Genomic DNA, 23,505 nt, shown 5'->3' with positions numbered 1-23,505 from the left:
GATACCAAAAATATTTTATTATCTTCTGTGCTCTTAGGAACTTCAAAATGACAAAAAGAAAAAAGAAATCTGGGAAATTGGCCATAAACTTAAAATCCAAGAGTATAATGTCCCTAAAAAGACATATACTTCCAGTTGCTAAAGGAATAACAGATGTAAATTTTCCAATTAGTTTTAATAGGGAAGAATCTATCCTTCCCTAGAAAAATTAAATATACTCATTATCAGAAAAGTGTTTTACCTTGATGCCATTTGATTATATGGTGGAGAACATTTCTTTCGACATTTAAGCTTCTGGTAAAATGGAAACTGTGGAGCAATAAGTAATTCCAACCCAGCCCTTGAAAGCTCACTGCATCATTTGCTAAATTTGCACATCCAGAGAGGAGATACAAGTATGGAGCAGCTCATGAATTCTCAATCATATGCAAGCCTCTACAAAAGTCCTTGAAGCAGTCATATAGAATCTGCCATATGCTGATAACTGCATTCAGAAAACTCACTCATCATAAGAAAGGATGATGAATAGTTATGCTGAGTCAGTGGTTACAAGTTGGCAATAAACTTGGAGAAAATTGAGGTCATTTGTTAGACTGTACAGTATAAAGCTTTGCCTTGAGACTCAAAAAATTTCATTGATGAAGTAGAATTGAAAGTGGTTATAGAATACTACTTCTGGGGCTGAATTCTGCAAAATGGTATACAAAAAGCGAGGAATATTGGCCAACCCAGTACTTTATTGCTAAGCAGTAGATAAGGTATCAACAATAGGACCTCAAATTTCAGAATGAACTAAATAGACCAAATTTTGCCTCCATTTCTGGAGTTTAGTCAGAGGCATGAAAACTACAATTTTGAATCTCAAAATTATTTTTTTGATACAACTAAGCTCTAAATTACATTAATCTGATTAAATTTCACAACTATACAATGAAGAACCACATGCAGAAAGTCTGTGTTAGTAACTACACAGTAAAGGATGTGATTTTGCTTTCAAGAAAGGAATATACTTACTGACTCCCATAACTTTCTCCTGGTACATGATCCAACATATTACTGATATTTAATTCCTTATTCCTCATTCCCCCTTGAGTATAATATATTCTAGTTCAGGAATCCATTGGTATTCATCTTTGTGTTCTTAATTTCTAAGATAAGTACAATATAAACTAGGAATAATTTATCCTTGAGGTGATTGATCTAAAATGATCAATTTGCTATTGTTTCTGAGATTATATCCACTGGTGCAAACATTTCAGAACATCTTGGAAGTGTTATGATCTGCACTATACAAATTCATCATTCACTGTGCTCGAAAACAGAGTTACGTTTCTTGTAAAGGGAGTACTGACCCACACATGGCTTCTTTTCCTCTGATTTTTTTTTTCCTGTTTTCTTCTTTCTTTTTTAGGTCTCTCTTTACCTTATATTTTCTTCTCTTCCTTTCTTCTTCACATTGAAGTAATTTCCTCTAATAATCTCACTGACTTTAAATATTCAACAGCTACTTCTTTTTTATTGGCATATAATTGACGTATAACATTATATGAGTTTCAAGCATACAACATACTGATTTGATATTTGTATACGTTGAGAAATAATCACCACAATTGTCACCATACAGTGTTAAAAATTTTGCTTGTAATGAGAACTTCTAAGATTCACTCTCCTAACAACTTATAAATATGTAATACAATATTACTGACTATAGTCTCTATGCTGCACATTACACCCCCATGACTTATTTATTTTATGACTGGAAGTTTGTACCTCTTGATCCCCTTCATGTATTTTCCTATCCCTCAACCCCACTTCCTTCTCGCAACCATCAGTCTGTTCTCTGCCTCTATAATTTTGTTTTGTTTGTTCATTTGTTTTTAACATTATACCCTGAGGGTCCATCCATGTTATTGCAAATAACACAATTTCATTCTTTTTTATGACTGAGTAGTATTTCACTGGATATATATCCCATATCTTCTTTATCCATTCATCCATTAATGGACACTTAGACTGCTTTCATATCTTGGGTATTGTAAATGATGTTGCAATGAACATAGGGGAACATACATCTTTTTGAATTAGTGTTTTCATTTTCTTCCAATAAATGCTCAGAAGTAGAATTGCTAGATCATATGGTAAGTTCTATTTTTAATTTTGTGAGGAAGCTCCATACTGTTTTCCATAGTGGCTGCACCAATTTACAGTCCCGCCCACAGTGCACAAGGGTTCCTTTTCTTCTATCCTCTGCCAACACTTGATATTCCTTATCATTTTGACCTTAGCCATTCTGACTGGTGCAAGGTGATGTCTCATGGTGGTTTTAATTTGCATTTCCCTGATGTTTAGGTATGTTGAGCATGTTTTTATATGTCTGTTGGCCACCTGTATGTCTTCTTTGGAAAAATGTCTGTTCAGGTCCTTTGTCTATTTTTTAAATCCAATTCTTTGTTTTTGTTTTTGTTTTGTGTGTGTGTGTGTGTGTGTGTGTGTGTTGAGTGTTGAATTGCATAAGTTCTTCATATATTTTGGATGTTAACCCCTTATTGGATATATGATTTATAAATATTTTCTCCCATTCAGCAGGTTGCCTTTTCATTTTGTTGATGATTTCCTACTCTGTATAGAAGCTTTTTAGTTTAATGTAGGCCCATTATTATATTTTTATTTTTGTTGCCCTTGCTTTTAGGAGTCAAATCCAAAAAATCACATTAAGACTCTTATCAAGGAGCCTAGTGCATATGTTTTCTTTCAGGAGTTTTATGATTTCAAGCCTTACATTCAAGTCTTTAATCCATCTTGATTTAATTTTTGTTTATGGTGTAAGACAGGCTCCAGTTTCAATCTTTCACATGTGGCTGTCCAGTTGTCCTAATACTACTGATTGAAGAGAATGTCTTTTACCCACTATTTATTCTTGCCTCCTTTGTCATAATTTAATTGACCATGTATATGGAGTTTTATTTCTGGGCTCGCTATTTGATTTTATTGACCTATGTGTCTGTTTTATGCTAATACCATGCTGTTTGATTACTACAGCTTTTTAATATAGTTTGAAATCAGGGAGTATGATGCCTCCACTTTGTTCTTTTGTCTCAAGATTGCTTTGGGTCTTTGGAATCTTCTGTGGTTCCATACAAATTTTAGGATTGGTTTTTGTGAAAAATGCTGTTGGAATGTTGATAAGAATTATATTGAGTCTGTAGAATACTTTGGGTAACATGGACGGTTTAACACTATTAATTCTTCCAATCTATGAACACAGGGTATCTTTCCATTTATTTGTGTCTTCTAACAGCTACTTGTATGTAAGTGATTTATAACACATATTTTGAACTCTCAGTGTGTTTCTTAGTTCTATTTTGAAAACTTCTTATTGCTGATTGACATCTTTGCTTGGATATCAAAATTAAATCAATTACTCAGTATGTTCTTAATTGAATTTGTAATTTTCTCCTCCTATTTGTATCCCTCCACATAAGCTTTTACAATCTATACACCTATTTTTGTTATTGACATTATTATTGTGTAAATTTGAAATTTTTACAAGTTCATGAACTGTAAGTAAATTGCAGACATAATATAGTATTATACTGTATCTCTCCGCCTTTCACAAATTCTTTATCTTTAATTCAAGTGTAGTGGTTTTACGTAAAGATGCAAGCTTTGTGGTTTACCGACATGGATTCTTATCAGAATACTTGGTTTTACTAACTCTATGCCCAGCTTTAAGTCTCGGTTTTCTCATGTATAATATAGATATCATAATAACTGCTGCACATTGTTGTAATGATTAAGTGAGATAATAGTGGAAGAGAGCGAGTGGTTAATAGCATTTGTAAAGTAGCAAACTTCAATACATTGTAATTTTATTTATTAGCAAAGTTACCCCAGTGTACCAGCTCATCAGTTCTTTATTATGAATATTTTAATTACATAAACCTAAAAATACAGCAAATTAAAAGAATCTCATGGTGAAAACCCACATGCCTGACACCTAATTTCTGCCATTAATATTTTACTATAGTTGCTTATCACCTATCATTCTACCCACCCTTTGATCTATGCATCAATCTGTCTTATTTCAAAGTAAATGCAAATATCAGTGGACTATCTGTACTTTATACTCCAGCATGCATATTTAGCATTTACATTTGCTTTCTAGTTTTACTTTTGATGTAATATATATCTAATGCTATATAGAATGATATAATACATACGGAGATTTGCCTTTCATTCAGCAAAATTCTTTCGAGATTCATCCATGGTGTTTGTATCCATAATTTACTTTATGAAAAATGACAGCTTGTTTATCCACTCTGCTATTGATGGACACCTAGGAGGTTCCCAGTTTGGGGCTAGTATGAATGAGATTCTCTGAAAATTCTTAGATATAGCCATATGTTTTCATTTTTCCTGCATACATACTTTGTGATAGAACTGCTACATTATAGGACAGATATATGTTTAGGAATGTAAGAAGCTACTAATTTTTTCCTACAGTGGTTGTACAATTAACATTCCTATAAACTATGTATGAGATTTCATACATACATACATTACTTGCTCACATTTGGTTTTGTCTGTCCTTGCATTAGTTTCTGGTAGCTGAGGTTGTTCTGAAGTCTCTCTGATTTTTCAGTTCAGAAAAATCTTCAGTTTTATTTTAGTTTGCCCAACTGATACTGATTTGTCTTGCACCCTGACTAACAGCCATAAAAATGGTTGCTCACTCAGTGTCATTCCCTTTTTCCAAATTTAGACTCCCTTCTAGAATCTGCCTGCTTTTGATCATGTTCCAATTGCTTTAAGCTTCATTTATTTCCTCAGATTTTATAATTATCTGTGAGAGGGTTATGCCCAGTAGGAACTTGCTCAGCCATACTGGAAGGTGAATGCATCAAGTCTTATAGGCCTATTTCAGTATCATTCTAATTGTTCTTCTGCATTTCATTTTTCAAAAATTTCCTACCCATCATTAGCATCAATCCCAAATGAAACATATTAATGCACATAAGCCTTTCCTCTGTTAAAAATATCTTTGATGGTTCCTTTACTTATGGAAAAAAATAGTTCCAAATCCCACAGTCTTAGTTTAGTGTTTAGGATTCTTCATTATCCAAATCTATACCAGTTTTTGATGTATTTTCTCACAATACAGATAGTTTGTGAGACAAAAGTTCTACCAAAAACCATTTTTTTCAAAATATTCTACATGATTACTACTGAGACAATACTTATAATTTTGACCTCTAATTTTAATCTAGATTGTTTGGATTTGAGTTCCAGCTCTATCATTTATTAACTATTTGATCTTTGGCAGTGGCCACTCCAATAATAGTAAGAATGTTAATAATAATATTGGGCGCCGGGGTGGCACCATTGGTTAAGTGGCAAACTCTTAGTTTTGGCTCAGGTGATGATCTCGGGGTCCTGGAACTGAACCCTGCGGCAGGCTCCACGCTCAGCATGGAGTCGGCATCAGGGTTCTCTCTCTCCCTCTGCTCCTCTCCCTGCTCACTTGTATGCTCTCTCTCTCTCTAAAATAAATAACTCTTTTAAAAAATAATAATACCAGTTATGATTTATTAAATGTTTACTATATTGGAGAAATCTTTTTACTAAAAGTTATAGAATAAACACCCAATTTTAGATAAGACTATTAATATGTTGCTTAATCTATATACCTTCTTCCTCAGTAAGATGAAGCTTTCCAAATTAAAAGGGAGAAAAATTTTTTTAAACTACACAGGAGAGGAGTTAACCAAGACAGTGACATAGGAAGCTCTTGAGCTCCCTTCCTTCCATAGACATGCTGAACATACAGCTACATGTAGAGAGACTCCCTCTGAGAGGGGAAACTAGCTGAACCACTCATAAACATTAAATGAATAGAAAATACCCACTTTGAACCAAGTAGGAAAGACAGATAAACTCTCAGCATAAACCCCACACACAGCACAGTGACATGGAATCCTGAGGGAACTCCCAACTTCTCCCTGAGGAGTGAAGGACTTGACCTCACACCTAGAGCCCCAACTTTGTTTTTTGTTTTTGTTTTTGTTTTTTTTTTTAATTTGACAGAGAGAGAGAGATAGTGAGAGCAGGAACACAAGCAGGGGGAGTGGGTGAGGGAGAAGCAGGCTTCCCGCTGAGCAGGGAGCCTGATGTGCGGCTTGATCACAGGACTCTGGGATCATGACCCAAGCTGAAGGCAAATGCTTAATGACTGAGCCACCCAGGCACCCAAGCCCCAACTTTAAAGACTCCCACCTGAGGGACAGTTTCCCAAACATCAAGCTCTGAAAGCCAATGGGGCTTATGTCCAGGAGACACATAAAACTATATCAAACAAAAGCAATTCCTAATGGGCATGCTAGCATACCACAGCTATCCCCACTAGGGCTCAGTGCAGAGGCAGCTGGCAAAACCACCCATCTCCCAGTCTTCCCTTGACAGGGGTATATCTGCATGCTTTATAAGCTGCTGCCTGAGGGCCAGCTTTCTAATTTAGCAGGAACTAGGAGCTGGCTGTGCTATTTCTCAAAGACCGTGAAGCCAGCAGATACCTCTCTGGCTCTCTCTTCCCGGCTTGCTCCAGTAATAAAACCAAGTCACCAGTTACTTCCCTAGAAGGAGCTTATACACACATCTGGTGCTCCAGCTTTTGTAGCTGCCACCTGAACAGCATGCATCCAAATTTCCTGGTCTAATAGCCAAAGTGGCTTGTATCCATAAGTCCCACACGACAAAAGCAAACCAAGAAACCGTCTAAATTGGCACAGGTGTCCCTCTCCCATCCCCACCTCACCACATCATAGCTCTACACCTGGGCCCAGCACAGAGGGAGCAAACAAAAAAGTCCATCTCCTGGTTTTTCTGTGGAAAGGGCTTAACTATATACTTTCCTAACATACTCTTCCCATCTAGAAGGTGACAGTGATCTTTGGGACACTGATGAGTCTAGACATACACTAAACTACTGAAAGTCACCAAGTACAAAAAAAGGTGGCTTGGACAACACAAAGGTTTGAGAGACAACTGAGAGCTCTGGACAGGCTCGTTGGTGAGATTCATCTCCTACATGAGACCATTCGGTGAAGATTGGGAGAGGTGGCTGTTTTTTTGTTTGTTTTTTTTTAAGATTTTATTTATCTGTTTGACAGAGAGAGACACAGTAAGAGAGGGAACACAAGCAGAAGACAGAGGGAGAGGGAGAAGCAGAATTCCCGCTGAGCAGGGAGCCCAATGCGGGGCTCAATCCCAGGACCCTGGGATCAGACCTGAGCCAAAGGCAGACGCTTAACGACTGAGCCACCCGGGTGCCCCAAGAGCTGAATGTTTTATCTAATGTGTAGAAAGCAACACAGAAGGTCAAGGAAAATGAAGAAATAGAATATGTTCCAAACAAAAGAACAAGTATCCAGAAACAGGGTTTTTTTTTTAAGTATTTAAATTCCAGTTAGTTAACACAGTGTCATATTAGTTTCAGGTGTACAATATAGTGATTCAACACTTCCATACAACAGGCAGTGCTCATCACAGGTGCGCTCCTTAATCCCCATCGCCTATTTCTGGTAACCATCAGTTTGTTCTCTAGAGTTAAGAGTCTGTTTCTTGGTTTTCCTCTCTCTCTCTCTTTTTTCCTTTGCTCATTTGTTTTGTTTCTTAAATTTCACATATAAGTGAAATTGTATAGTATTTGTCTTTCTCTGACTGACTTAATCCAGAAACAGAACTTAATGAAACAGAGATAAGTGATTCTCTGATAGAGGGTTCAAAATAATGGTCATAAAGATGCTCATCTAAGAGCAATGTATGACCAAAGTGAGAATTTCAACAAGAAGTAGAAAATAAACAAATATCCTAAACAGAAATCACGGAGCTGAAGAATATAAAACCAAAATAAAGTCCCTTGCTATTATTGTATTGCTGTCTGTTTCTCCCCTCAGATCCATTAATATTTGCTTAATATATTTATATTATGTTGGGGGTATAAATATTTACAAATGTTATAACCTCTTAATGAATTAACCCCTGGAATGAAACTACTTAGGTGTCCTTTGGCAGATGAAGGATAAAGAGAATGTGGGATGTATCTCTATATCATCTATCTCTATCTCTATCTATCTATGTATATATTTATATAAAATGGAATATTATTCAACCTTTAAAAAGAAGGCAGTCCTGTCATTTGTGACAACATTGATGAACGTGGGGGGCATTGTGCTAAATGAAATAAGCTAGACAGAGAACAACAAATACTTCATGTTATCACTTATAGGTGAAATTAAAAAAAAAAAAAAGTTGAATTCGTGGAATCAGAGAGTAGAAAAGTGGTTGCCAGAGGCTGAAATTAGGGAAAATAGGGAGAGGTTAATAAAAGGGTACAAACTTTCAGTTATAAGGTGAATACAGTCTTAGTATCTAATGTATAACATGGTGATTATAGTTGATAACACTGTATTGTATAATTGAAATTTGCTGAGAGAGTAGAACTTCAATATTCATACACACATGCAAAGCCAAAGATGAGAGGTCATGGATGTGTTATTAACTCCATGTGGGGAACCCATTCACAATGTAGACATCTATCAAATTATAACATTGTACACTTTAAATATCTTACAATTATACTTGTCAATTATACTTCACTAAAGGAAAAATTACACAGGAGATAGGATCAAATGCCTCATAATAATCTCAAATAGACATTTAGTATTTTGTTTTCCAATCAGAATTATTTGCAAATTAATTTCTAACATGTAGAATTTATCCAACCAAATTTCTCATTAACCTCTAAATTGCCAGACTAATTGTTGGAAATTGAACTTAAGAAAGATAAATTTAATCTCCAAATGAAAAGTAATTTTTCCAACAGTGTGAATTTTGATGAGCTCTGTATGCAGCATAGTTCAGTTTATCTACCTGATTAGCCATATTCCAGATGAAATAAAAGAACTGTGTTTGTAGAATTTTTTTTGCTTTTTCCTAAAATTCTTACCAGTTGAAGCATGTGATACGAATGAAAAAAAGTGTTTTCCTCACATAGAGTTTAAGTATAAGGTAGAGGAGTCAGGAATGTAAAGTTTTATAAGCAATTACATTTTATTAAAGTTTAAGAAGATATAAATAATAGTTTATGATATGTGTTTGACATTACACTATTCAAATCCAAATAGACAACACCAAAAAATACTATAAAAAGACAACATATACCTGAGGAAGGGTAGATAGCACAATGATACTTACCAAAGAGGAATATATTCTTTTTTAGAGGCATAATTCTTGGTCTCAGGATATGAAATCTGATAGAGTTCTACTTAAATATGATTTTCTATGCTATGCTCTAGAGGAAGTTATCAATGAATCTCAAAATTTTATGTGATTGATACTGTTTTTGAAAATGCATGGAAAGTTGAATTCATGCATAAAAATTCACCCGTTAAACAAATTCTTTAAATTTTAAACTATTGATAAGGGAAATCTGTGTCCTAAGATGGCCGACCGAGCCAGCAAAGGAGTCCCAGCCCCTGCCCTGGGGCTCTTCCGGGTTCTTCTCCCTGCCCCGCTTCCCCCACGTGCCAAGAGTGCCCAGTATATGGAAGTAGAAGTGTATAAATTACCCCCTTTGTGCTTAGGGCTTAGAACTTTGGAGATCACTCTCCTCTGAGCCCTCCAGCGTTATATAAACCTCCTATCCTCCAAGATCTCTGGGTGCCACTTGGTTCTTCAGTCGGGCACTCCAGTCCAGGTTCTGTAACACTATCAATGGACCTAAAGTATTATATCGGCAAAGAGAGGGTGAAGATATCAGTGACTGCTCTCTTGTGTCCATACTACAGATATCTGTGAAAAGGATTGTACCAATATAAAGGAAATATTTCCTAATGTGTCTAGTGTATTCAATTCATACCACTCTACAGAGAAATTTGGAAGGATCCTCTTTTAAGAAATATCTCTGAATTAAGGAAAAGATCAAGCACCAACAAGGGAGGATGGCTTATTTTTTCCTGTGTTAACCATTTTCTGATCATCCATTATGGAGCTCAGTTGGAGAGCTTCATCAGTTAGTTACCATGTTATTCTATAAGACAAAATAGTATACATAAATTCCCTCTAGTTGCAAAAGAACTGATATAACTTCCTTTTATTTATCATAGTTCTCAAAAAGTCCATGCTACTGTAAAGGAATCTTCGCTTTGGTAAAAACAATATAGTATATTTTTTTTGCATTTTTTGCAGGAACAAATCTTTTTCACAAATTTTAGCTACCTTTTGTAAGTGCATTGTATCAAAGAAGTAGTTTAAAACAAGGAATGTCCATAGCTCTTCTCTTTGTATGGAAAGAATATATAAAGTAACATCTGAACTATTAACTGCCAGGAATGGCCAGCAATCCCTGTACCGAGGGAGGAAAGATGACTCCAAACTTTGCTGTGAAAGAGAGAAGGCAAGGGGGGGTCAACGCTCAGAGACAAAGACCCTTTGCTCTTCTTTGCTCCCGCTTTTAGTGGTCCTTCAGGGTAATCACAAATCCTTATCACTGGTTCTCAAGCACATGATGTGTGACAAGGGGTCTTACTGAAACTGACAGAATTTATGGGAAAGATAAGATATGCTAATCTGCGTGTGCTACTAAACATAGCCCAAGGGACAATGCATACAACTTAGATCACAGGGAGGCTGTTTGGGCTTAGAAAGCTTCAGGGAAGGCAACTCCCTGTCGCATTCCCACAGCAGAGTGGTCACGCGGGCCTCGGCATTCCAAAGGCCCACACCTTTCTCTGAAACCTTCCCTGCCCTGAGCGGCTTCTGTGTTACATTTCAGCAAGCCAGGTATTATGGCTGACTTCACGCTCTGCATTAACCCCAACATATAACACTGTATGTTAACTAACTGAAATTAAAATAAAAACTTAAAAAAATTAAAATATGTAAAGTATATTTAGAAGCATTTAGCCATTGGGCTAAGGAAAAAAAACAAACCCTAACTAATAAAAGTACTTATTACGAAGTATTCAAATATACACTCTACCTCAAGTAATGATCACATTTTTAAGGTCTTTCATCTTTGTAAAGGGATTAAATGAAAACTGGGGTTTTTTTGTTTGGTTGGTTGGTTTCAGGCATGATTTTCTATAGGTAAATAAAGAATATTCAGTTAAATTTGGCACTGCCTTAATTGAATATTTTGTTTGGTTTAATGTTTCATAATATGAGGTGATTAACTCTTGATGCCCTGTTGTAAATTTATGTTTTTCATCCAGTGGTTTAGTCAGTTTTTTTTAATGTAATTTAGTAACATTTCCTTTGATCTTAAAAAAAAGAACTCAGAAAAGCGTATAAAAAGATTTCTTCCTGTATAGTGTTGTATCAGTGACTTACTGAATTACTTCCAGTCTCACTTCCATCCCCACTTGTTGAGCATTTGTTCTGAGTCAGGCTATAATTGGCAATGTGTGAAAATGCAAGGAAAAAAAAGGTAATGGCCAAAGATCTTTGTAAATTCGCATCCAAGAGGTTTCCTGGTGTTCTAACATGTTATTAAACTATTGACAGTTTGAAGAAAAATCAGTATTTATCAACATCTAGGCCTTATTTTGAGTTGAAAGTCTATGTTCTAGCATAACCAGATTTTTAAAATCTGTGTGTTAATTAATTTATTCAAATAGCCATGTATTGTGTATCATCAACCATGCATTTGGAACAATAATGCACAAGAAATTCTTTTAGTTTGAAGGAATTAGAAAACATAAAAAAGATTCTTCTGTTATAGGATTCTTCTATTACAGGAGTGGATAGTCTAGTAAAAAATACCATCATTCCATAGATTTTGTTACATTCATTATTGGGTACACACAAATATAGATAAAATTGTTTTTAAATAAGTAATACCAAATTAACAGAAAACCATAATATGTGCTGGGCTGTGGACTCTGTGCTATGAATACAAAAAATAGTAACAATTACATCAATAGAAATATTGATGATAATAATGACTACTGGCAATTGTTAAATGCTTATACTCTGCCAGATAAGTTAATCACTTATATGCATTATCTATTTTAAATGTTTTTCTTTTAATATGTTTGGATTCACTTTTATAGTGAATTGTTGATTATTTTTGCATCATATTCATAAGGCATATGATGTGTCATTTTCTTTTCTTGTGTTGTCTTTGTCTGGCTTTGGTGTCGGAGTACATCTGGCCTCCGAGTGACTTAAGATGTGCTGCCTCCTCTTATACTTTTTGGGACAAGTTTGAGAAGGGCTCCTACTAATCTTTTAAATGTTTGGAAAAATTCACGAATGAACTCATCAATCTTGGACTTTTCTCTGCCAGATTATTTTTTATTACTGATTCAATGTCTTTATTTGTTATAGGTCTGTTCAGACATTTTATTTCTTCTTGAGTCAGTTTTGCTAATTTGAGGATTTTAAGGAATTTGTGAATTCTGGCTAGGTTATCTCATTTGTTGAGGTATAATTTTTTATAGAATTCTTTTATAACACTTTTTATTTCCCTAGCTCAGTATTCGGCTAGGAAAGTAAATGTTTGAAAAGAAGAATTACCTAAGACAGGTCATAACAGCCCTGTTATGATGAATGAATCAGATCTTACATGGAAATCTGAAAGCTATGCATATGCAGGTGCTGGAATAGGACTGAGATACAGGGCTAGGGCTAGATACAGGGCTGGAGAAGGACTGAGATACAGGCTAGGACTAAGTCCATGGAAAATTGTTGGCTTTTTTGGCCTTATCTCTATAAATTTGCAGTGAAATATATGATGGTGGGCTTGAGTTTGCTATTGGTTGTCCTGGCTAACAGTTGAGAAGGAGATACAAATATAAAGCTTAGGAACAGCAAGAACAAAATGGCACCACTCTCAACACTCAACCAATGGCAATCTTCAGAACTTAATAGATATTGTTTCACTTTCAACTTCCAAATATTGTGCAACTTCACTTTGAGTCTAAAAATTGGAACCATATGGGAAAAAAGATTCTGGAAACCAAATTGATGGTAAGACAATCAACCCAATATGTTAATCCCAAACTAAAGCTGTAATGGGAGATACTATTGTTGTACCGATTCTTCCTATAAGAATTAGCCACTATACCAAAATAAAAAATTCTTTCTATGATAGGTTGGACAAAAAACAGACATTAATGAGAGAGGAACTGAAAGAAAGATTCCTTGATCATATTCTCTAGTAGCTGCACCAATGTGCATCCTGGGCATTGTTTATAAAAGAAAAATAAAGTTAAGGCAGTGAAATCTGGTTGTCTAATATATGGAGCCAAAGACAGTCCTAATGGATAGACAGTTTGGTACTGGAAGTATAGCACCAAAAAGAATGGCAACTTCACCAGAGATTAATGCCCTATCTCCAAGATCATGACACCTCTATGGAAGAGTATGTGAATTAAATGTTTCCTGAGATCCATCTAAGTATTAGTGTGACAGCTCTTGGAAGAAGATCTAGATAGAACAAGACATTATAGCATAAAAGGAAATAACAATCAGCTATACAAATTAGGGTAGGAAAGATGGATTTGTTTTTTATGGCAAGCAACATTGAGACCCATAAACCCAGTGGTTAATCCTGTCTTCTAAGATCTTTGATAGTGAATAATATTGAAGATTTTATTTGGTAATATAAGGAATAAATGATATAAGAGATTAGCAATTGCCTGCAAAGATATATCAAAAGAAAAATAGGAAAGTGAAGTGTACAAATCTAATTAATTAAGAAGCTTGTATACTTCATCAGCCTCAAAGCTGTAAATTGGATGGGCGCCTGGGTGGCTCAGTTGGTTAAGCGACTGCCTTTGGCTCAGGTCATGATCCTGGAGTCCCTGGATCGAGTCCCGCATCGGGCTCCCTGCTCAGCAGGGAGTCTGCTTCTCCCTCTCACCCTCCCCCCATCTCATGTGCTTTCTCTCTCATTCTCTCTGTCTCTCAAATAAATAAATAAAATCTTTAAAAAAAAAAAAAAGCTGTAAATTGGAGTGTTGATTTGAGAAAGTGTGGGTGTCAAAGATCACTGGTGGAATGGAGTCTGCAGTCCCAAACATGCCTCCAGAGGTACTAGCCTTAAGTTGAGGATTAGAGATCAAAATAATCAGGTTAGCTCCATTCTTTCCATATAGAATAATGGTCTTTGAATGAAAGAATTGCTGCCAACTGAGGATGTCATGTTTCTCTCTATGAATCAGAGGAAGAGATGATGGACAAAAACAATATGGAAGGTAATGTTAATATGCAGTAGTGATATTTAACTCAATTCTTAAATGAAGACAAGGAAAACTATTTAAATGAACATAATAGAAACGTGTATATTAAGTTTTTTGTGCCTATCCAAATCATTATCAATCAAACGATCTGTTTTAGTTTTTTAGGAAATCTTCTAGTTCTTAATTGTTTATTCCTCAAGTAGCACCTCTTCACAACTCAAGCATAACTTGATGATAGTGGAAAGGCAGGATGATATGGTGGCATGTGCCCAGACCTGGAAAAACAACTGCACAAAGGAAAAAAGAGGCAAACACAAAAAAACCCAGACTCTTAAATACAGAGAACCAACTGGAAGTTACCACAGAGGAGGTGGGTGGGGGAGATGGATGAAAATGATAAAGGGGATTAAGAGCACACTTATTCAGATGAGCACTGAGTTATGTACAGAATTGCTGAATCATTATATTGTACACCTGAAACTAATAAAACACTGTATGTTAATTATACTTGAATAAAAATAAATAAATAATACTTGTTATGGAAAGCTTGTTTTCATGCTGCTTTTTGGGGTGGGGAGTGAATCTCAGTGTTTTATGAAATTTCCTGGTGAAGGAATCTGAGGACTGGAGGGATTTTAAGCAGGAATGCAGCTCTGCTATAACTAGCTCTACTTTGATCTGTTTTTAATACCGAGAGTTCATGTAAGATTTTGTTTAAAATCGGGGTTAGTAAGAGAAGTGCAATATACATTTGGATGTGATCTTTACAGTGAAGAGTATTCAATCCCCATGTTTCCTTTTTAGTTCTACAGCTGTTTGAAGAGGTGTTTTTATCTCTGCATTATAGAAAAATAAAATGAAGCTTTGAGTTTCCAGAGGTATAACTAACACCTGGATCTTCTAACACTAAGACTAGAGCTTTTGATCCTTTGAATCTCACAATGGTGATATAAGGCAGAAAAGGCAGTTCCAGTATCTAACAAGAAACCCCAGACTCAGGGATGTGGTACAAATTGAGTGAGTTGAGTGTTCAAATACAGAACTTTTACGACTGGACCAATTCTGTCTCCTTTTTGGCATTCTGGGGGCCAAATTAATTAATATCATTCTCTGTTATAATGCATTGTATATGGTAAGAGGATTGATTAACTTCCTAACTTAAACATTTTGCCTCTAATATTATAATCTGACCATCAACATTTTATTTACTTGGACTTTTACTTATTTTTATTTATTATGCTCTTGCTTTGCAAATACCTATATTTCCCTCTACTTACTGTTGTATTTTATTTTTTCTGGCTATTAAATTTTTGGAGAAGTGGTTTATAAAATATTTTCAAATTTATTTTTCTCTTTGCTTAATTTTGAGTGCTGATTTTTTTAAAGATTTATTTATTTTTGAGAGAGAGCGAGAGAGAGAACATGTGCATGCGCAAGCCAAGGAGGGGAGGTCAGAGAGAGAGAGAATCTCAGTCAGACTCTCACGCTGAGTGAGGAGCCTAACTTGGGGCTATATCTCAGGGCCATGAGATCATGACCTGAGCCGAAATTAAGAGTCGATTGCCCAACTGACTGAACCACCCAGGTACCCCTTGAAAGCTGATCTTTGAATCAGTTATATTTTTGACAGAAAAAATGTCTCAGACATAATCAAAGCACTCTAACATTTTATATTATTGAGTCTTTGGGACTTATGTGCGTATTAATGAAAAACTTGTTAATTTTATAGTTAGAGAGAAAATGAATTTCTATTATATTAAGTCCATGTGTTTCTCTTTGTATGCATGGATGTGTCTGTCTGTGCCCATAGAATAAGATTTATTATTCTTTATGTTAAATTTTAAGTTATTCAGGATAAAGTTATTATTTCTACATTATTTTCAGACCTGACACCCAGTTATTCTTCCCATTGTCAAATGCAAATTTTAAAGACCAAAATTATCAAAATCTCCCACATCAGGGTACAGATTAAACTAATTATTTAGAAAAAAAATGTACATTTTCATCCTATTCCAACACACAAAGTATAAGCATTTGTAACTTTTTTTTCTACATGTAGCTTTGTTCTATCTAGTTTGATCCCCTTTGTTTTTCCATTCTTGAGTTGCTATGCCTAGTTTTCTAAATTTTCATGACATTTGAAGCTTGCTCCTTAAATGCCCAGAATTACTGTCATACCTATAAGAAATTTTGATTAATTTTAAATGTGTGTTCTAGAAGAACCCAAGTTCTTAGACTTTAAATGTAAAATATTAACTAAGTAAAAACATTTGGTGAGTAATGGAATAATAACATTAAACTTATTTATTTAGGTCTTACAGTCTTACTATTTTTCACGGGGCATCTCAACCAAATAATGCTTCATGAAACAAAGCTTGAGGAATTTTGATTTACTTTATGAAACTTTTTCCTGTTATATGTCCTTGGAAAGATGTGCTCAATGAACAGGAAACTGGAATGAACAATACAAGTTTTGAAATTCCATTTTTAGTTCTCCATCATAATGTGAAAAAAAATAGCTTTTCTTCACCAGAAATAGATATTTGGTCAGTACCTTTGTAAAGGATGATTCAGAAAAATAGGACACTATCCTTCCTTGTTAATGCATACTAATTTCAAGCAATTATAATGCACCTAAGTTTTTTTTTTTTAAGATTTTATTTATTTATTTGAGAGAGAGAGAATGAGAGAGAGCACGAGAGGGAAGAGGGTCAGAGGGAGAAGCAGACTCCCCGCCGAGCAGGGAGCCCGATGCGGGACTCGATCCCGGGACTCCAGGACCATGACCTGAGCCGAAGGCAGTCGCTTAACCAACTGAGCCACCCAGGCGCCCTAATGCACCTAAGTTTTTAAATAAAGATTTAATGAAGAACAAGAAAACAAGGTAATATTTAAATAATATCTATTATAGCTTTCTGGGGAGGTTCCCCTGCCCTCCAATTCACTTCATGTCTTTGGTATTCTTTCACTACTTTATACATCTGACTTCTCACAATCTTTTAGTTCAGCTAGCACACAAAACTGTATATTCTTCTTGCATAGACACTATACCTGTCACTCAGAACACAGCAGAATTTCTTCCAGGACTTTGTACTTTTATAATTGCTTTCATCCATGGATCTCATAAAACCTGGCAAACATGATCTCATTATTCCTTAGGATATTCCTATGAAGTTGGTGGGTGGCCAGTATTTTGTAAAGTGCTTTATCCAGTTTACATAAAGTATTACTCTCTGTATTATGCAGCTTTTATGAGTGAGTAATGTGACCAAGGACACAGAAAGTACAATGCAGACCTAGGAAAAGAACTTGTGCTAACAAGAAAGGCCCAGCACCTCATCTCTTTAGATGTTCCTTCTCTTCTATGTTGTAAAAAACAATTGCTCAATTCTGACATATCATTTTTACCATTATTTATTTATTTATGTATTTATTTATTTTTATTGCTACTGTCTTTATGAGGATTAGATTATTCTGCAGTTATTTTCCCTCTGGGTTCCAGAGATGAACAGAACACATGAAATACATAAAATATAGTGTAGTATATTATAGACCTACTAAAATAACTTAATCATTAAACAGCTTCATTTATTTTTGAAGCAGTGAGTTCATTAACACATTTTATCATTAGGAAAGAAGAATCTTTAATTTCAGGATAATGGTTACTTCTGGATTTAGGAAGGGTAATACATACAGAGGGGCTATACAGAGGATTTTAGTATAATTTTATAATGTTTATTGCTTGAATTAGGTGTGGCATAAGATATATCTTATGTTATTTATAGCTTTTTATATATCTTCTATTTCATAATAATTAGAAAGGAAGAAAAAATGTGTTCATGGTATGCCAAGCCATGAGCTAGATCATGTAGGAGAAGAATCATTTGTGGTGATGGGGTGCTTGAATAGTTGGAATGATTTTTAGATACATTTATTTTATTTTTAATTTTTTAAAGATTTTTTTTTTATTTATTTGAGAGAGAGAGAGCACAAGCAGGGGGAACGACAGAGGGAGAAGCAGACTCCCCGCTGAGCAGGGAGCCCAATGCGGGACTCCATCCCAGGACCCTGAGATCATGACCTGAGCCAAAGGTAGATGCTTAACCAACTGAGCCAGCTAGGCACCCTAAGTTTTAGACATCTTATGTCAAATGATCTATTACATAGACAGGAAGTATTGAATAGCATATGGAGATTTGAAGCCCGGAGAGAAAATGAGATGGATTCTTGATTTGGAAGTTATTGAAGTATCAATTTTTGGTGAGGCAAGGGAGTAGATAAGATTTCCTTGAGAGTTCAGCTTGTAGATGAGTGAGAGGAAGAAAGACCTAAGATTTTATGGTGAGATAAAGCAACTTTAATGAGAGAGGCAGAGGAAAAGGAATCAAGTAATAAACATGATATAATGGGTTCTCAGCTCAGAGTGAAACAATGTGTCCCACGTCCTGCCCCTTTTACTCTTTTAGGGGCATCAGAGTTCTCTGTAACTTTGAAGTATCCTAGGATATTTTTGGCTGACATTCTTCAGCTATTCTTTAAAGAAGTTTGGTTGTGAAGGGAAGAGAGAGATAGAGACCAGAGATAGGGTAATCGCTGGAGGAAATTTGGATGTGTTTCTTTTTTTCTTTACCTTTTCTTTTCTTTATTTTTGGAAACAGATTCCAGAAATGTGAACATGTGTAAGTAGCCAGTCAAGAAAAATAGGAAAAAATTGATGATGCAAGAATGCAGTAGCCAGTCTATTACTTTGTTAGGCAGCAATAGATAATAGAACCAAATAGAAATCCCTTAGAATTAACAAAAGGCAAAGTCATGTAGAAGAGGTTGATCTCCATAATTAAAAATATAATAATGAATATAGCTAATAATTTCATACTTACTGTACAACAGACACTCTTCTGCCCACATGACATGCGTTAAGTCATTTATATCTCACAAGTCTATGACATAGTACTATTATCATCCTCCCAATTACATGTAAGAAAGTGAAACACAGAAAGAATAAGTAACCTAGATGAGATTTGAATCTTGACCATCTGCTTTCAAATTCTGAGCTCTTAAAGACCATGCTATGCTGTTGCTTTAGGGTTAGGTCTTTGAGACAGAAGAAAGCAAGCATGAGTAATGAAACTTGGAGTCCAAAGTGACAATGAGAATTTAGGCTCTTCATGAAGTGGTGAGGATAATGGAGAGCAAAAATGTGTTTATTAGTCTAGTAAAGCCACACATGATTCCGGTTACTCCGTTGGAAGATATTTTCTAGCAATGCCAATATATAGGGTAAGATACTCTTGCAATGAAATTATAGGAAAATTTGTTCACTGATATTAACAGACAAATACACACAATAACCTTACAAGTAATCAAATGAAGCAAATGCCTAGATTTTTCTATTACACTGCTCACTACCATACTTCTGAAATGCAACATGTTTAAATAATTTTCATAAACAAAGTCTTAGTATTAGGCAATATTTACAAGGAATTGAAATATCTTTTTTTTTTTGTCTATGACATTCACTATTAAGGTTAACAGATGTGAGTTTATAGAGAAGGACGTTTTCAAATTAGAATAAAAGTAAAGAGGAAAAATAAGTGTTTTTCCTGATTATGATACTAAAAGCTTTTCCTTAGCTGAAGATAGAGAATACATGAGAGCCATAGGTATAGAAGGAGAGTGATAAAGACTGAGCAGAAGCACTGGAGAACCAAATACATATGTTTCTGTAGCAGAAATTTGCAGTTCAAACTCAAGCAAAGTAACCAAACTCATCTTTGATTTCAAGAACCAAAAAGCATCCTACTTGCAAAGATTAAAGTGGATAACACCTCATTAAGCAGAAAACTATAATTTGTGTCATTCCATGTGCATTATCTACATATGGAAATAATGTTCAGATCAAGGTAATTATCTGTCCTATTTTTTTCCTAAGTAGAACTTTTTTTTATAAATCAAATTATGACAATGGTGAAGCATAAATTATTTCTAAAAGCTATAAAATAAAAATGCTTTAAAACATTTAAAAAGTGTACTTAAAATAGAGCCCTCATTTCTTTTTAAATGAATTGTCTTTCCAATTCATTCTAGTTCAAATCTCATATTGTACTTTCTACTCAGTTATTATATATCTATGCCTCTTTCTAGATCTTTGTTCTCTTATTAACTAATATAGATTACAAATCAGCTTAAATATATATTTAAAAGACATTTTAATATTATTAATTTATACATAATGTACAAAATTTTGAAAACAAAAATGAAAAAATAAATGTATCTCATAATCACTGCACTCAGAGGTAAGCATTATTAACATATTTTCATATAGCTTTTGAATATTTTTCTGTAAAAATTTGTAGTTTTAAAGGCGTCATTACACTGTATATACTTTAAAAACACTTTATTTGAAATATTTCAAGCTTACACAAAAATGTTAAGAATAAAAACACTATGGCAAATACTCAATGCCCTTTACCCAGATTTAAATATTGTTAATATTTTGTGCCAATCGCTTTGTGTATACATGTTTTAATTCTGCCTTTTGTCATTTAATATGTTCTGAATAGTTTAAATATCAGTAAATATTCTTCTGCAACTTAACAAATGAAATATTTAATTGCATGTTCATAATATGGTAAAACCTTCATGGAAATGCTTTCGATGTATCATCTTATAAAATCCTAAAATAATTATATTTTATGCAGATTTATATATATTTATATGTGATTCTATTTTATGCGTATTCTGTAGAGGAAGAAATGGATGATGAAAGGATGTCTAAGGACCACCCTCCAGTCAGAGGAAGAACTAGGATTTAAAACCACGTGTCCAGACAAGCTACTTTTTGCTGTCTAACAAATTACTATGAAACCTCCTGACTGGAAAGTACACACGTTTATTATCTTCTAGTTTCTGTGGCTCAGGAATCTGGGAGTGGCTCTGGTGAGTGGTTCCGGTTCAGGATATCCCAGCAAACTTGTCAAGGTGTCAACCAGGACTGCAGTACTCTCAAGGCTTCGTGGAGAGACAAGTGAGAAGTAGCTCCCACAGTAGAAGCCACTGTCTTTCAGTAACCCAGTCTTTGAAGTGGCATCCCATCACTTCTGTCATCTATTCATGAAAAGCAAATCGATTTGTCCAGAGAACACTCACAGGGAGTCTATCAGAGATCCTCATGAACATTGGGTCACTGTGTGCTGTCTTCGAGGCTGCCTACAATACCAGGCTTTTCTGATGCCACAATCCACGCTTCTAATAATCACCCATCATGCTTTCCTACTGTAAGAGGTATTACTCTTGGTGAGAATCCCTCATACTTTGTGTACCAGTTCCAAAGGCTGATTATTCAGATTGCCTCCAACTTTTATTGCTATTATAAACTTTGCTGTGATAAAAAATACCAATCCATTATTCTTTCCTTAAGAGTTAATAAAATAAATTATCTATCTTTCTATCATCTATCTAATCTATCTTATATCATTAGGCATTTATTTTTAAAAAGTATCGAATTTAGAATTAAGAAGATCTGGTTGTGGGATAAATGAAAATCCATTTCATTTTTGAAACTCAGTGTTTTCACCTATAGACTTAATTCTTAAAGTTCAGGGAATGCTCCTTGTTCATTTGTGGATCCCCAGATCTTATCATAATATCTGATATTTTTGTAGGCACTCAGTACACCTGCTATATCAGAAGGCTCATAAAATGTAAATGAGATATTGAATGAGAAATCATTTTGAAAATTATAAAAAGTTATGAGAATTTAAAGTCTTATAAAAAATTTAAGAACCTTAAATTTTTTGGTAATTGCCAGAATTATTATTATCATTATTTTAACGCTTTGTTTTTAAGTCTCACTTTGACTTGTTTTAGGTTCTCATTTCAGACAGTTCCAGTATTTATTTACTTAGGTAGTTATTTTATTAATTTCTTTTTCTTTTTTCTTTTCTTTCATTCTCTTTTATTTATTTATTTATTTTTTTTTGATAATGCCATCCATTTCTCATGGTCAATTCTGTATTAGGTACTACCACCTTTAAAACAAAGACTCTGTATTTAAAACAAAGACAATTTATTTTAGATTTTCTTTATATATTTTAAACATTTGGTCACATGATAAATTGATCACCTCTGTTTGTCCCACTCAATACTCTGGTGTTTTGATTTCTGCTTCAACAGTCAAAAATGCCTTTCTGCTTACAAGTTTGCTATGAGTCTTTGTTTTAAAGGTTTTCTGAAATAATCATGTCCTAGAAGGTTTTCTTTACTTACTGGACTCCAGACTCAAAAAGCCACCCCCTTCATGCTCTAGTTGTTAATCTGTACAAAGGTATTTATGTATTTGTTTATTTTTTTTAAGATTTTATTTATTTAATTGACAGAGAGAGAGAGAGAGAGAGAGAGAGAGACAGCAAGAGAGGGAACACAAGCAGGGGGAGTGGGAGAGAGGGAGAAGCAGGCTGCTGGCCGACCAGGGAGCTCAATGTGGGGCTCGATCCCAGGACCCTGGGATCATGACCTGAGCCAAAGGCAGTCACTTAACCAACTGAGCCACCCAGGAGCCCCTGTACAAAGGTATTTAGATTGGTATTAATTTATTTTAACATGTTGTTCTAAAATCCATTAATTCTAATTGTCATTTGTCAAGTATATGTCCAAATATATTCTTTTCGAAAGTTGCCTATGTTTGAAAAGCTATTTTATAACACAAAGCAATGTCAGCATTCTAAATAAATGAGATATTTATGATATATTTGTGTACTATAATTTAAATCAATTATTTCATTGAAAAAAGTATTAATTTTCAGTTATTTTTTCCAATACAAAAAATATTTGTTGAGTTTCCATCACGTGCTATGCACTGTCCTTGGTTTTAGGACTATAATTATAGTGAACACACAAAGGTCATGTTCTCATAAAGTAATACTCTAATTTTTGGAGATGGATGCTAAACAAATAAACTGATAATATTTATTTTGGTAATAAGTACTACCCATAAAAGGTACATTTCTATTGGCTATGATAAGAACTGCATATGTAGGAATAAAACAAATATGTTTTCCATTCAAAATCTTTCAACCTTGCAAGTTATTAGATTTGCAAATGTATATGGGTCACTTTATAAAGGATTTATCTCTCAAAAGATTAATTCTTAGATCGTCTATTTATACCACAGTAACAAATAATAGGGAGGCAGAACAATAAACTTGGATTTTTAATATCAGCTCAGAAACCCTAGGAGCTTGGGTCCACCAATTAAAATAGT

General features: G+C 34.6%; 1 long non-coding RNA gene across 1 annotated transcript in view; it reads left to right on the top strand.

The window, feature by feature from the left end:
- The window catches only part of LOC141372756 (uncharacterized), a 90,735-nt gene extending 69,299 nt beyond the window's left edge, over positions 1-21,436 (top strand). Inside the window, exons 2-3 of the long non-coding RNA XR_012378156.1 lie at positions 14,160-14,258; positions 20,991-21,436. This is a non-coding gene — a long non-coding RNA (uncharacterized lncRNA). The remainder of the gene's footprint in view (positions 1-14,159; positions 14,259-20,990) is intronic.
- Positions 21,437-23,505: the final 2,069 nt, after the last annotated feature.

The sequence above is a fragment of the Callorhinus ursinus genome, unplaced genomic scaffold, assembly GCF_003265705.2.
Source record: "Callorhinus ursinus isolate GAN/ISIS: 27379988/994484 unplaced genomic scaffold, GSC_fseal_2.0 scaffold5, whole genome shotgun sequence".
Classification (NCBI taxonomy): domain Eukaryota; kingdom Metazoa; phylum Chordata; class Mammalia; order Carnivora; family Otariidae; genus Callorhinus; species Callorhinus ursinus.
This window is presented reverse-complemented; position numbering and strand designations above follow the sequence as displayed.